A 13,855-nucleotide genomic window follows, 5' to 3' on the forward strand; every position below is an offset into this window, starting at 1 on the left:
CTCTTGCTACAGAGAGAAGGTGGAGTGAGCAGTAACTTCACCAGGATATCAGGCTTCCTCCTGGTGCAGGGTGCCATTGACTGCACACACGTTACTCTATGGGGGCCGCATCACAATTTGGCAATATACCGCAACCGGAAGTGATTCCACTCCCTCAATGTCCAGCTGGTGTATGACCATACTCAGCGCATCATGCAGGTCAATGCGCGGTATCCTGGCAGCAGTCATGATGCCACCATGACAAACCAGAGGGTAGCTATTGGGCGACAAGGCTATCTGCTGATCATCTGACTCATGACTCCGTTGTGCTACCCAACCACATGTGGGCAGCAAGCATATAACGAAAGCCATGCTGCCACATGGAAACCGATAGAGCAGATCTTTGACATCCATAAACCTTTGGTCTCCTTTAACAATGCTTCCGCTGCCTGGACAGTGCTGGAGGAGCCCTGCAGTACTCACCAGAGCGCTTCTCAAGATTCATCGTGGTCTGCTGCATGCTCCACAACCTCACTATCATGAGGGCTCAGCCCTTGCCACCAGACATATGGTGACCAGCTGAGGAGAAGGAGGAGGAGGAAGAGGAGGAGGAGGAAGCAGAAAAGGAGGAGGAGGGAGCAGAAGAGGTGGAGGAGGAAGGGAGGATGCGAACCAAACAGCCTCTTTCTGTCCAGGCTGTCTACGATCGAATCATTCAACTGCGGTACCAGTGAACGCAACCCCATTTCCCCATTCAACAGTAATCCCACAACTTACCTTCCCTCTGATACTGACCATTACAGTTTTCTCTTTGCCACAATGCTACAATAAATGCCACCACAAAACAAACATTCCAAACCAATTTTGTGCAAACCATTACAACATTTCATTCAAAAGTCAACTAATCCCCTTAGTACCTGCCTTCAGTGTACTAGTGCCTGTCCTAGTGCTCCTATGCAGTGCTACCCAAGTGTCTGCTGCATGGCTGGTGGAAGTCTGATGACTTTCAGTAGGGGAGACTGCAGATGGCTTTGTCGGAAAATCTTGAGCAGCTTTGGATCTGGTAGGCCCAGTTTCTGACTTCACTACCTTAACGTGGGCTGACAGGCAACAACAAGGGCACTGGAAGATTGGCAGAGGTGGGAGGACAAATGCTGTCATCCTGAGAGAGGACAACAGGTTCCTCCTCCACTGAGCCACTGCCACAACACCAGGGCAGTGGCTCAGCAATCCAAGTAATCTGCTGCAGGACAGATTGCTGGACTGCTTTGGCACCCTGCAAGTCCCTTTCAACACTGGTAAACCCGGCCATGATGGCAGCAGTCTGTGCTTGCGTGACAGCAATCTGAGCTTGCATCACTTCAGTCAGAACTTCCATTGCAGCACTCAGACGTTGGGTGCATGCTGCTTGTGATGCAATGGAAGCTAAGACATGGGTCTTCATACGCTGCATCATTGTTGGGTCTACAAGTGCGCTAATGGATCTGCTCTTCCATGCTGGAAAGAATGGACTTCACGCTCTGTGCAAAGCCTGTGTAAGGTTGGCGCTGGTCTCCTCCATGCTCCTTGACACAGCATTCAGACTTTCTGGCAGGCCTGCCAAGCACCAAGCATTTCATTCTGCATACACATCAGTGTTCTTCTATAGGCCGCCCCGTTAAAGTCCTTAATTGAGTCCTGTGCAGCAGAACCCATGTGTGACTTCGACCAATGGGGAGTTGGCATCTGCACTACCCTTTCCCCCTGCATTGGCTGCAGCCCACTGGTGAATGATGATTAACCACGTGCAGATCCCGCATCGAAGCTACCCTATAACGTCCGCGCAGTGCCGGTATCTAAGCTGGTGGCTGCGAGTGTCTGATCGAGTGATGGTGTTTCTTCTTAGAAACTTAGAAATTTACAGCGCAGAAGGAGGCCATTTCGGCCCATCGTGTCCGCGCCAGCCGACAAAGAGCTGCATGGCCCTTGGTCAGCAGCCCTGAAGGTTACATGTAAACCTATGAACAATGACGGAAAGGCAAAGAGCACCCAGCTTCATCATAACTTTTCTCTTCCTCTTCCTCTTGCACCATTGGCTGGCTAGCTTGGATTTATTGGGTCTCTGAAATGAGAAATGGACAAGATTAGAGTTGTGGTGAGGGGGAAGGGTGGAAAGCAAGAGGTGCATGCTTACACCATCTGCAGCTTGTAAGTCAGAAGAGTTGTGGGTGAGGGGGAAGTGGGATGTGAGAAGGAGGATTAGTTATGAGTATACCGTCATCTTCAATGCTTTGTCACAGCCACTCCAATTATGGCGAGCACTGTTTCCTCGAGTGGTGTCAGAAACAAAGAAACATAGAAACTAGGTGCAGGAGTCGGCCATTCGGCTCTTCGAGCCTGCACCACCATTCAATAAGATCATGGCTGATCATTCACCTCAGTACCCCTTTCCTGCTTTTTCTCCATACCCCTTTAGCCGTAAGAGCCATATCTAACTCCCTCTTGAATATATCCAATGAACTGGCATCAACAACTCTCTGCAGTAGGGAATTCCACAGGTTAACAACTCTGAGTGAAGAAGTTTCTCCTCATCTTGGTCCTAACTGGCTTACCCCTTATCCTTAGACTATGTTCCCTGGTTCTGGACTTCCCCAACATTGGGAACATTCTTCCTGCATCTAACCTGTCATATCCCGTCAGAATTTTATATGTTTCTATGAGATCCCCTCTCATTCTTCTAAATTCCAGTGAATATAAGCCTAGTCGATCCAGTCTTTCTTCATATGTCAGTCCTGCCATCCCAGGAATCAGTCTGGTGAACCTTCGCTGCACTCCCTCAATAGCAAGAATGTCCTTCCTCAGATTAGGAGACCAAAACTGAACACAATATTCCAGGATATGGAGGCATACCTGTTGTTCCCCTCCAATTAGCTGCAGCTGCCTACGAATGTGCGCAACCTTGCCCTGCAAGAGAGAGGAAAGTGTGTCAGTTAGTGTGGTGCACTGTGTCAGGCTGCTGTGGCTGTCATGGTTGAATAGCTAGCAGTGTGTGCAAGTTCGGAGATGTGGGTGTGAGGCTTGAAGCAGTGGTAATTGTGTCAGGGTGAGGTGGAGCATATGGCAAACTGAAAACACTCAGCAGGTAAAGCAGCATCTGTGGAGAGAACAGAGCAGTTAAAGCTTTGTCAAAGCTGGAGGATATTACAGATAAACAGAACTTAAAAATAAAGAAAACAAGCAGAAGTGGAAATTAAAAACACACATACAGGCATTTCGGCCCAACGATTCCATGTTGGTGTTTATCCTCCATATAAGTAGTAGTCCTCATTTTATGTTCCCATCCTGTTCCCATATCTCATTATCCTTCAACCACCTATCTAACTTCTTCACTCAGAGAGTTGTTAACCTGTGGAATTCCCTGCCGCAGAGAGTTGTTGATGCCAGTTCATTGGATATATTCAAGAGGGAGTTAGATATGGCCCTTACAGCTAAGGGAATCAAGGGGTATGGATAGAAAGCAGGAAAGGGGTACTGAGGGAGTGATCAGCCATGATCTTATTGAATGCCGGTGCAGGCTCGAAGGGCCGAATGGCCTACTCCTGCACCTATTTTCTATGTTTCTATGTAACCTAGTCTTAAATTGACGTTTTCTGATTCAATCACTGGTCATGCATTCCAGTCTCAACCAGAAGGAATGTTTGGAGTCCTAGACAATGGAGGGTGATGAGTAGGCAGGTGTTTTTGTTTGTTTATATTGTTGGTGGTCTTTCGCCATCTGGGGGGAACATTGGCGCGCTCTGATGATGCACTTAGGATGGATCTGCAGCAGAGGAGCGGTAGTGGAGGGAGCAGGTCACCACCGGGATACTGCAGGAGCGGAATTTCCAAAATGGCAGCTAGTACATGGGAAATCGGTGGCCGCCGATTTCAAGCAGTAACAGGCCTTAAGGGAAGGGACAATTTCGGCCCCTTTAAGACTCCAAACTGTAGAATCAGTTATCCCATCCAAGGCAGCTAAAGCATGGTTGCATCCAGATAAAGTTAACTCATCCATCATGCAGCAAGGTTTACATTTAGCATGTGGCTTCTTTTGTTTATAATACTGTTCTCCGGTACTCTTATCCTGGTTGGATCTACCTTTCTGTAATAATAACAGATTTGAAATAAAAACTGGAAAAGCTGGTCAGGCAACTTCTACAGACAGAGAAACAGTGTTAATGTGTCAGGTCATTGGCCTTTTGTCAGAATCGGTTTGACTTTTTTAGTTGCTGGCAGGACCCTTAAATTAAATGTACATTGAGCTAGAGCACTCACTTCTATGAATATAATTCAACATACATGCATATACATTTGAAAACTTGTTTGATTGCAGATATTGAAAAAAAAAACCTGCTGCTGCTGACTTGTTGTTTCTACTGTATCTCCCAGTATGCTCAGTAAAATGGAAAACTTGTTGACTTCTTAACCCTTAACAGCCATGTTTTGGAAACAAGAGCGAAATTGTGACACAGATCAAAATATTGAAATAGTTATCTGTTATATCTGCTTCGTGCTGATAAAGTGCTCTTTAAACTGTGAAATTACTTAAAGGTTTGCTATCCTGTGCTTTTCCACTGGAAAGAAAAAAAAGCGAATTAAAATAAAGGTGCCAAGTTCCATGTTTAGTGTAGCACTGAATTGAAAGTCAGTCTTGACATTTTCAATAGCACTAAATTCAATAATGTGATCTTCAGGGAGAAACCTTGTGAATTACAGTGACAACTGCTGCATTATTTGAAGTTAATTGATAATGCCACAGGTCTTATCAGTAGCACAACTGAACAATAATAATTTGTATCAAATATTAAATCAGGTTCTGATCACAAAGGAGAACTTTTACCTGTCTCTCGAACAATCCATTGAAGGGGTTGTCATATGGGACTTTGAGTGTCACGTGCATTGCATTAATTAGCCCTTGTTCCTCTGAGAACGCTGCTAGTCTTCAGAGTTGGATGGCTCTTTCTCTCTTTCTGTGCTTCCATTGGGAAAGATAAGAATTGACTGCTCTCCCAAATAGAATTTTAGTGATCTCCGATGCAAAGGTGAGCAGCTGTTTGACGAATGTGCCAAAGGTCACCTGATGCTGCCTGGAAGGATACAGTGACAAATAAATTTAAGTCAGGCAGGGGTAACTTCAGCTGGTCCAGATAATGCTGTTCCACTGGTGGAAGTGGGCAGCAGGTCTTCAGCCAACTGTTGGCATTTTTCCCTTGAATAGCCTCTTCCACATCTTCATTCTCCTCTGCTTCATAAATTAAACAGTAACAGCAAAAGTCATGATTGAATTCCAAAGTAGAGCACTGAAATATAAATGCTGTTATACTCACCACCATCTATTGGGGTAAATCAGTTATCAGTTACATGCTAAGTTGCAACAGTGATATTCTTAACTATGACAGCCAAATACTCTGCTAACCACATTATTGATGTCTAATGTGAACAGAGTATTTGCTGTAGTTGCTGGCATTTTATGGCACTTGATAATGAACAGAGAAAGAAGGCTGTGTGGGGCCAAAAGCTGCTTTTTTTGCCGATGCAGTGAGGTTGTAGTCCTTCTAAAATGGCGGTGCGGCTCCCATTAAAGGGGAGGACTTACTGCTGCTGTCACCATGTTTTTTTTTGTCGGCCGACTGTTATGTCAGGTTGACAATTATGCCCCCGGGTTTGGCTGGGCTGCCAACCTCCTTCCGGGTTCCAGGCCGCTGGCCCGGCCGAAACCCTCCCGGTGGCCCAGTGGACGGAATTGCGCAGGCTCTCCACTTTAAGTGAAGGGGAGAGCCGTGGTGACGCGGCACCGTGATGATGTCATCAGCGCTATGCTGATGACTGACAGCGGCAGACACTCCGCCCGCCCCCAACTTCCGCCCCTCTAGACTGCGATCTTCTGCTTACTGCCACACACCCACCCCCATTATGACTGACTTCCAGTCGTCGAAAAAAAAAAACAAGTGCGGAATTTCGCTCAAGAGGCCACCGTAACTATCGTGCCGGTAAAATCAACAGAAACAGGGTAGGTGCACCACGTTTCCAGCGGTGGGCAATTTCGGCCCCTCTGACACTTTTAAATCTTTGTCATTTTGGGATTTGACTGGCTTCTGATTGTCTGGCTTTTCAGCCAATCAGAAGCAATTTTTTTCAAAGTTGCACCTATTTAAGGAATACACACAAAAAACTGAATAAAGAAACAGAAATATTGGAACAGATTTAATAATTAGCAATACAATAAAATAAATGCCAATGTAATAAAAATATAAAAGAGAGAATTGTGAAAAGAATGGTGTAAAAGGGAAGGACAGGTGCCACAATTTTATTTGTGTGTTACTTTTCACAAAAAAGTGCAGGTGTCTACAAAACTGAAAGAAATTGATACGAGATGGTCATTGAATTAAACCCCATGAACAATGCTCCTATTCTAAAACGAGTTCACAAAAATTAGTAGTAAAAATACGTTAAGGCTAATTGTGAGAAATGTGCAAAATTCAACATGGTGAATAAAAGAAGAATAGTCAGTATTGAACTCCAGCTCAAAACTCACCTAAGATAGTTTAATGAATGGGAAGATTTAAAAGTATCATCAAAGCTATTGCAAAATAGAGTCGTAAAAGTGAAATCATGTAGAAAAATTAGATTTGAGGATAATTTTCTTGAGTGACATTAATTTATTGGGGAAATTGCGGTCAGAGGCTTCCTTCATACGAACGCCTCCGACCTGAAAAAAATCTACGAAAGTACCTGGTGGTCCCGGAAGAACGTAGGATTCTGGTTGGAGGCCTAGATTTGCTGCACAGCGCATGGGAAGATGTCTTTCAAGTACGTACGTACATGCTGGTGTCACGTGGGCGTGGACCACCAATCACTATGCAGTATTCTCATTGATAAAATGGGAACTCAGTTTGTACGGATCTCCCATTACTATCAATGAGAATAAACCCCTAAAACAACGAAACACAGCATAATAAATAAAACACCGCACATATTTAAAATTAATTGAATTTAAATGTAATTAAATGTTTTAGAAAAAAAAATGTTGACATTTTTTTTAATGTGTTTTAATAGTGTTAAAAATAAACTTACCTTAATGGACAGGGTTTTTAAAATAAAAATGAGTGTTTAAATTGAATTTTTATATGATTTAAAAGTGTTACGCTGGTAAAAGTAAGCTATGCCTCTGCTTTTACCAAGCATAAAAGTTTGAAAGACATTCGCTTGGCATGAGTTGGGCAAATAGCCCAATCTCTCCCACGCGGATGTCATTCTCCCGGAGATGCTGTCTAGAGAAATCTTGACAGATCAGAAAAGCTGATTTTCGGCGCATGCACATCGCGCCCCGAAAATCGGCTTTTGCGAGGCCTCGCTGGGTCCATGCGCACTTCGTACAGACCCAGCGAGGCCGGAATTTTAGGCCTATTCAGTATGAAATTAATTTCAGGACACCACACAGGATCAGCTGAAAAAGAAAGTGGGTATCTAGATAAAAATGCTTTTATTTTACAATAGTAGTTATATCAACTGTTTCTAATTATTTGAAGTTACCAATATTTAGTACAAGTTTATCACTTTGATAGTTAAGAAGAGTTTCTGATATGCTTAGCACTTTCCCAATTGATAACGAAGAACATTTTTTTTTACATGAATATAGAATTAGTGGAACAACTCTACTGAGGTTTTCACTTCTGAAAATCCTAAGCTATTAAACAAAATGCTGACATTTTAAACTTGAAGTGACTTAACATTCTGCTTTGGAGAACAAAACCTAATCTGAATGTACAATATGTACACGTTGGCCATGTGATTTAGATAGGCAAGTATGGGAGGAGAGGTCGAATATATCCCAAGCTTCTTTTGGCCATCAGTTGTACCACTGATTTGAAGCATTGGAAGACAATTTCATGGTTATCATTTCTGCTTTCAGAATTAGGAGTCCAATTTCTGTTTTCTATTAGATTAATTTGTTTCTATTAAAACCAAAATTCTGACCAGTCTTGATGCAATAATTCCCTCATGGTATATCTCAAGCAGCTTAATGGTGACTAAATTACAATAATGGCCACACTGTATAGCTAGCTGTGAAGCAGATGGTTCCATAGTAAATATTTCTCAGGGGTGTACTCAGATAGCACTTTTGTCATCTACAGCCATGAATCAATTAATGAATACTATCTTGATAAGGAAGAATGATCTTTCCAGCACTGGTCTATTGTAAGAGAGCTAGGCAGATTGTTAAGTCACAGAATGTAAAGTTACTGAAAGGAGGCAGCAGCAGCAACAGAGGAGGCAGCAGAGTATAAAGAGCGCGGGAGACCGAGGCAGCGGACCTGAAAGGAGGCATCAGCAGCAGCAGCACCGGAGGAGGCAGACAAAAATCCGCTAAGAACAGCAAAAGCAGGGAGTGACGTCACAGGACTGCAGGTAGGTGATTGGTGGGTGAGTGATAGTATTTTATTCTCTCTAACTAACTGGATAAGCTAATTAATATAACTATAAATAATCGTGTGAATAAAGACTTTAAGAGAGTGAGAGAGGGGGCCGGAGATAAAGGTAGGTCTGATTTTTAAGTCTCTTAAGGTGAGGAATTCAGTCGTGCTAAATGGGTCATTAAACTTTGAAAAGTTGAAAAGGTAGCGCTGGACGCTAATCATTCCTCCAGCGATATTCCGCTTTAGTGCTCCAAGAGGGAAGTGGAGCGTTAAATCAAGTGCTAACCACTTCTCTTAGGGTGCTAAAGTCTGAGAGCAGGGCAGTAGCAGCAGAACGCTAAACAATTTTGAGCGCATTGGTAACGGCATGAGAGGCTGCTTCATTTGCTTAAAGGGAAGGGCCAATGATGTTGCACAAGCTAGCTGTCGGCTGTTCTGTTTTGCAAGGCGACCTGTGTAACTTCCATTACAGCCCCAAACAATCTCACAAAGTGGAGGGCTTGGACATCTTGCACCAGTGAAACATGCAAAACTTTGCGCAGGCACCAGACTGGTGCAAATAATAAAGGTTGTGCTAGCTGAAAATCATTCCCTTTAATTACCGCTCCCCAAATGGCCAGCCGAGTTCACAATGCCTCCTCTTGCTGGCGTTGTCGGTGCGAGGTGATACAGCAGGGGCCGAGAGTCAATTTTACATCCGGGGTGATAATGGGGCACTGTGCACTTTATGATGTCATGATCTGCGAGGCGAGTTAGTGCCAGCGCTAAACTGGCACTGAAGTTCGTGGGAATTGCTGCATTTGCCGTGCCTGGTCGCTAACCCCTTAGTGCCCCATTATCGCCCCCCGCCACCCCCCCTCCCTCCACCCACCCTGGGCACTAACGGTAGGCGCTAACCTACTGAATTTCTTAAGCTTATTTCTGTAAGTTAGTTAATAGCTGATTAAATAGAGACATGGCAGGGCACCTCAGTCTCAGAAATGTGAGAAATCCCATGTCCTGGACAACCATGTGTGCAGGAAATGTCATCAGCTGGAGAAGCTCGGTCTCCGGGTTTCAGAGCTTGAGCAGAAGCTGGCGTCACTGCAGTGCTTCCATGAGGCTGAGAGCTGCTAGGGTCTGGGCCGCTCAGGGCTGCTCGGGCTGGGGCTGCTAAATCACCGGGGAAATAGGAGCTCCAGCAACAGGGAAGGTACTGCAATCTACAAGACTCGACATTTAAAAGCTAAGTTTTTTTTTTAACCATTTCTTTCTCAGCTTTCAAGCAGAAGGGAACGGGTTCTGGAAAAAATCTCGAAACAGCCCGGGGAAGGTTTCAGTAGGTAAGGGAGCGCTAGTCGATCGAAAAATGTTCCTGAAGGTTCTTATATGATAAGATTTTTATTGTTTTAAAGGAAAAGCGTTAATCGATCGAAGGTTCTTATGTGATAAGATTTTTATTGTTTTTAATTCGGAAGGGGTTCTTATGTGATAAGAGTAGAGAAAAAAAAAAGAAAACGCAATCGATCAAAGGTTCTTATGTGATAAGAGTTTGGGTATGGAACCATAAGTTTTATCAGTTTTTTATTAGGATAGGTTAAGGACTCGGTCTGTAGTGGCGTACAACGCAGACTGAGAATATTGTTTGTTGTCCTTGTTATACTGTTGTGTGCAATACCTTTGTGAGAGATTGCCATTAGAGAAACGGGAAGAGTCACTAGGGAAAATTGTGATTCGGAAAAAAACCCCACAAGGATTGATTAAAAAAAGAAACAGTAACTGATTGATCAACTAAGGTTGGTTCATGCCAACATATCTCACACACCCAGACTGAGCCCGAATTAAGAGCCTTTTCAGGCCACGTAACGGCCAGGAGAAGTGGGCGTAGAGAACTCGGTTGGCCGAAAGGATTGTGAGATCAGAAACTGGAAAATCTTAATCATCCAGAATGGGTGCCGGAGCAATTTAAAACACCACAAAAGGCACACCAGCCTATGTCATGCTCCAGAATTGTGGTCAGTCTTCAATTGACCAAAGAAACAAAAAGGGTAAAGTGGACTAAGGGTGAAAACAGGCCATTTCCACCCGATGGTTCATTTAATTTAGAGAGAACAACATGTCTAGAGGAGTGTCTTATAAACAGAGATCCAGGTAGAAGAGAAAAAAAAAGGAAAGTAATTGAAAAGGCCTGGGTTCCGATTCTTCAAGCCCATGTAAAATTAACAGAGGAAGTAAATCAAATGAAAAAAAAAAAGAGAACCTGAAAGTGACTTATGGATTCAAAAAAAAATAAAGCTAGCAAAAAAAAAGCTTTATTGAATGGAGAGAGACTTTTGTGAATGTCTTGTCTTTGAATGAGAGTGCGTGAATGTCTTGTCTTTGAATGAGAGTGCCTCTGTGTTTTTTCCTTGTGTCTGGAAACCTGTTTGGAAAGGTTGTGGAGCTGCCTGTTTGTTTTAGCTCCACCCACTTTTTCAAACAAAGTGAAGTTTTTTAACCCTTCATAGTGTTGTCCTGTATGTGGGAAGTTTAAGACATTTTAAGTTAGAAGCGCAGTTGTGGATTTATTCGGATGAGAAGTTACGGAGCTAGGAAATGCACAAAGGATAGGTTTGTTGAGAAATGGTCCCGGTGGTTAAAAGTTGTAATGCCTTGGGAAGTTGTAATGCCTTTTTTTTTTAAAAAAAGCCTTTGTGGGTCTCTCGAGGTGCTGGCTGGGGGAGTACACTCTCATTGTCCTTGGTGTAAAATCTTGGTACAAAAGCTTCTAGCTCAGTAAGGATTTTTTTTTGATAAAGAGTGGCAGTACAATATTTGAATTAGAATTTTGAGATATTTCAGGTGATCTCCTTGATCAACATTTTGGGTGTATTGGAAAAATCTTGGGTTTGGAAGCCTTTTAATAAAATTAGAAAACAAGTACTTTACATTCTGTGATCTGGGAATCACTATAAGCATAAATGAGAAGTCCGTGTAACACACCGATTCTTCCGGTTCAGAAGCCCAATAGTGACAAATGGAGGTTTGTCAATGACCAAGAGCTGTGAATGAATCTACTATATTCTCACAATGCTTAAAGAAGGATTTGGAATGAAGTATCCCTGAATGCTTTCCAGAGTCTTAAGCAGCCCCTCACTTCAGCACCAGCCTTGGGATTACCAGATTACACTAAGCTATTCAACTTATTTGTGCATCACAAAATCGGGTTTTGCACAATCTGTTTTGACTCAGTTACATGGGGACAGGCAGCGACCGGTAGCGTATTTCAGTACCCAACTAGACCCAGTGGCACGCGGACTACCAGGATGTCTTCCTTCGTTGGCAGCAGCTTATTATGCTATGCAACAGGCTCAGACAATAATTCTAAATCATCAGACCATTTTGTATATCCCACACTCTGTCGAGATTTTACTTACTAAATGTGCCACCCAACACCTAACCTCTGCAAGAACCACTAAATATGAAGTCGAACTGTTATCAAATCCGAACCTTATCATCAAAAGATGCACTACCTTAAATCCAGCCACTCTACTCCCCACGGAAGAAGACGGCGAACCCCATTCATGTGAAATGGTAACCGAATTAGTGACTAAACCACATATCAATCTAACAGATGTACCAATGTGTAACCCTGATTTAGCGTACTATGTTGACGGATCAGCCCTACGAAATGATAGGGGCCAACCTAGAGCGGCTTATGCAATTGTAACTCAGTTTAATGTTGTCGAAACAGCCTCTCTTCCAGACTCCTTTTCAGCCCAACAAGCCGAATTGTTTGCGTTAACTCGAGCCTGTATTCTGGCTGAAGGACAAACAGTTAATATCTACACTGACTCCAGGTATGCTTTTGGGGTATCACATGACTATGGACAAATTTGGAAGATTCGCGGGTACCTGACTTCTTCAGGAACTCCTATCAAAAATGCAGAACAAGTGGAAAATCTTCTGCGAGCCATTCAATGCCCCTTGAAACTTGCCATTATCAAATGCCAAGCACATACAGGCCAGTCGAATGAGGTGGCACTTGGGAATGCCAGAGCTGATAATGCAGCTAAGTCAGCAGCTCTGTCAAAAGGGGGGATGCAGGTGTCATTGTTCCCACTGAGGAACAATAATTGCTCAGATCCGCCACCTACTATTAATGACGTGCTGACTTTTCAGACACAGGCCAGTATGGAGGAGGTGGTGACCTGGACGAAGGATCAATGGTTATAAAAATCCAGAAGGAATATGGGTTCACCACGACGGCCGCGTGGTGGCGCCCAGATCCTTACTTCCATGGATAGCCCGATGTGTTCATACATTCACACATACAGGTAAAGGGGGAATGGCAGATTATATTTTGGCAACTTGGTATGCACCAGGTATTTCGGCAATTGCAAAACAAATCTGTGAAAATTGTGTTACCTGTCAGACAATGAATCCGGGTAAGACGGAAAAAGTAGAATCTGCCTCCCACCCAAATCCAGTCGGGCCTTTTGTACATTTACAAATGGATTTTATTGAATTACCTATGTGTATGGGATTCAAGTATGTATTAGTTATTGTAGATGTGTTTTCTAAATGGATTGAAACCTTTCCATGTAAAAAGGCCGATGCCACTACTGTTGCTAAATGTTTGCTAAAAGAAATCGTACCGTGCTTCGGAATCCCTGCTAAGCTTTCTAGTGATAACGGGTCACATTTCACGGGAACTGTTATAAGAGAAATGTGTAAAACTTTGCAGATTAATCAACGTTTTCATTGCAGTTATCATCTACAATCAGCTGGACTTGTTGAAAGATATAATGGAATGCTTAAAAATAAGCTGGCAAAACTATGCAATGACACTGGACTGAAATGGACAGAACTGCTGCCCTTAGCTTTGATGGTAATGCGATCTACAACCAACAGAACAACAGGCCTGTCACCGCATGAGATAGTTATGGGACGTCCCCAACGACTACCTTTTACAGCACCATTTACTGCAAAACAGATGGACATCCACAAAATGGAGGAAAATACGTTGAATTATTGTGTTGCACTAACCAAATGTATTTCCAGCTTTCATTCACAGGTAAAGGAAGCCCAAGTCAAGCCAGCGGAAGGGAAGTGTCATAACCTGGAGCCAGGGGAATTCATTTACATCAAGATTTTTAAAAGAAAAAGCAGTCTACAGCCAAGATTCAAAGGACCATACCAGGTCTTGTTGGCAACCAATACTGCAATCAAGGTAAAGGAAAGACCAACATGGATTCACGCATCCCATTGCAAACGGGCACCCGACCAGGAGGAAGGGAAGAAGGAACCAGAGGAACAGAAAAAGGAAGACTGAATAAGGAACTGTATGGACTATGGGTACTGATGGTGCTGGGCTTGACAGGGTTTTACTTTACATTATTGATTACACCAGGGGTACAGACCCGCCACCGAAGGGAATTGCAAGTAAACGTATTTATGGCACTGAGTCATAGGTATGCTCA

This window comes from Pristiophorus japonicus, chromosome 10 (assembly GCF_044704955.1).
Source record: "Pristiophorus japonicus isolate sPriJap1 chromosome 10, sPriJap1.hap1, whole genome shotgun sequence".
In the NCBI taxonomy this organism is placed as follows: Eukaryota; Metazoa; Chordata; class Chondrichthyes; family Pristiophoridae; genus Pristiophorus; species Pristiophorus japonicus.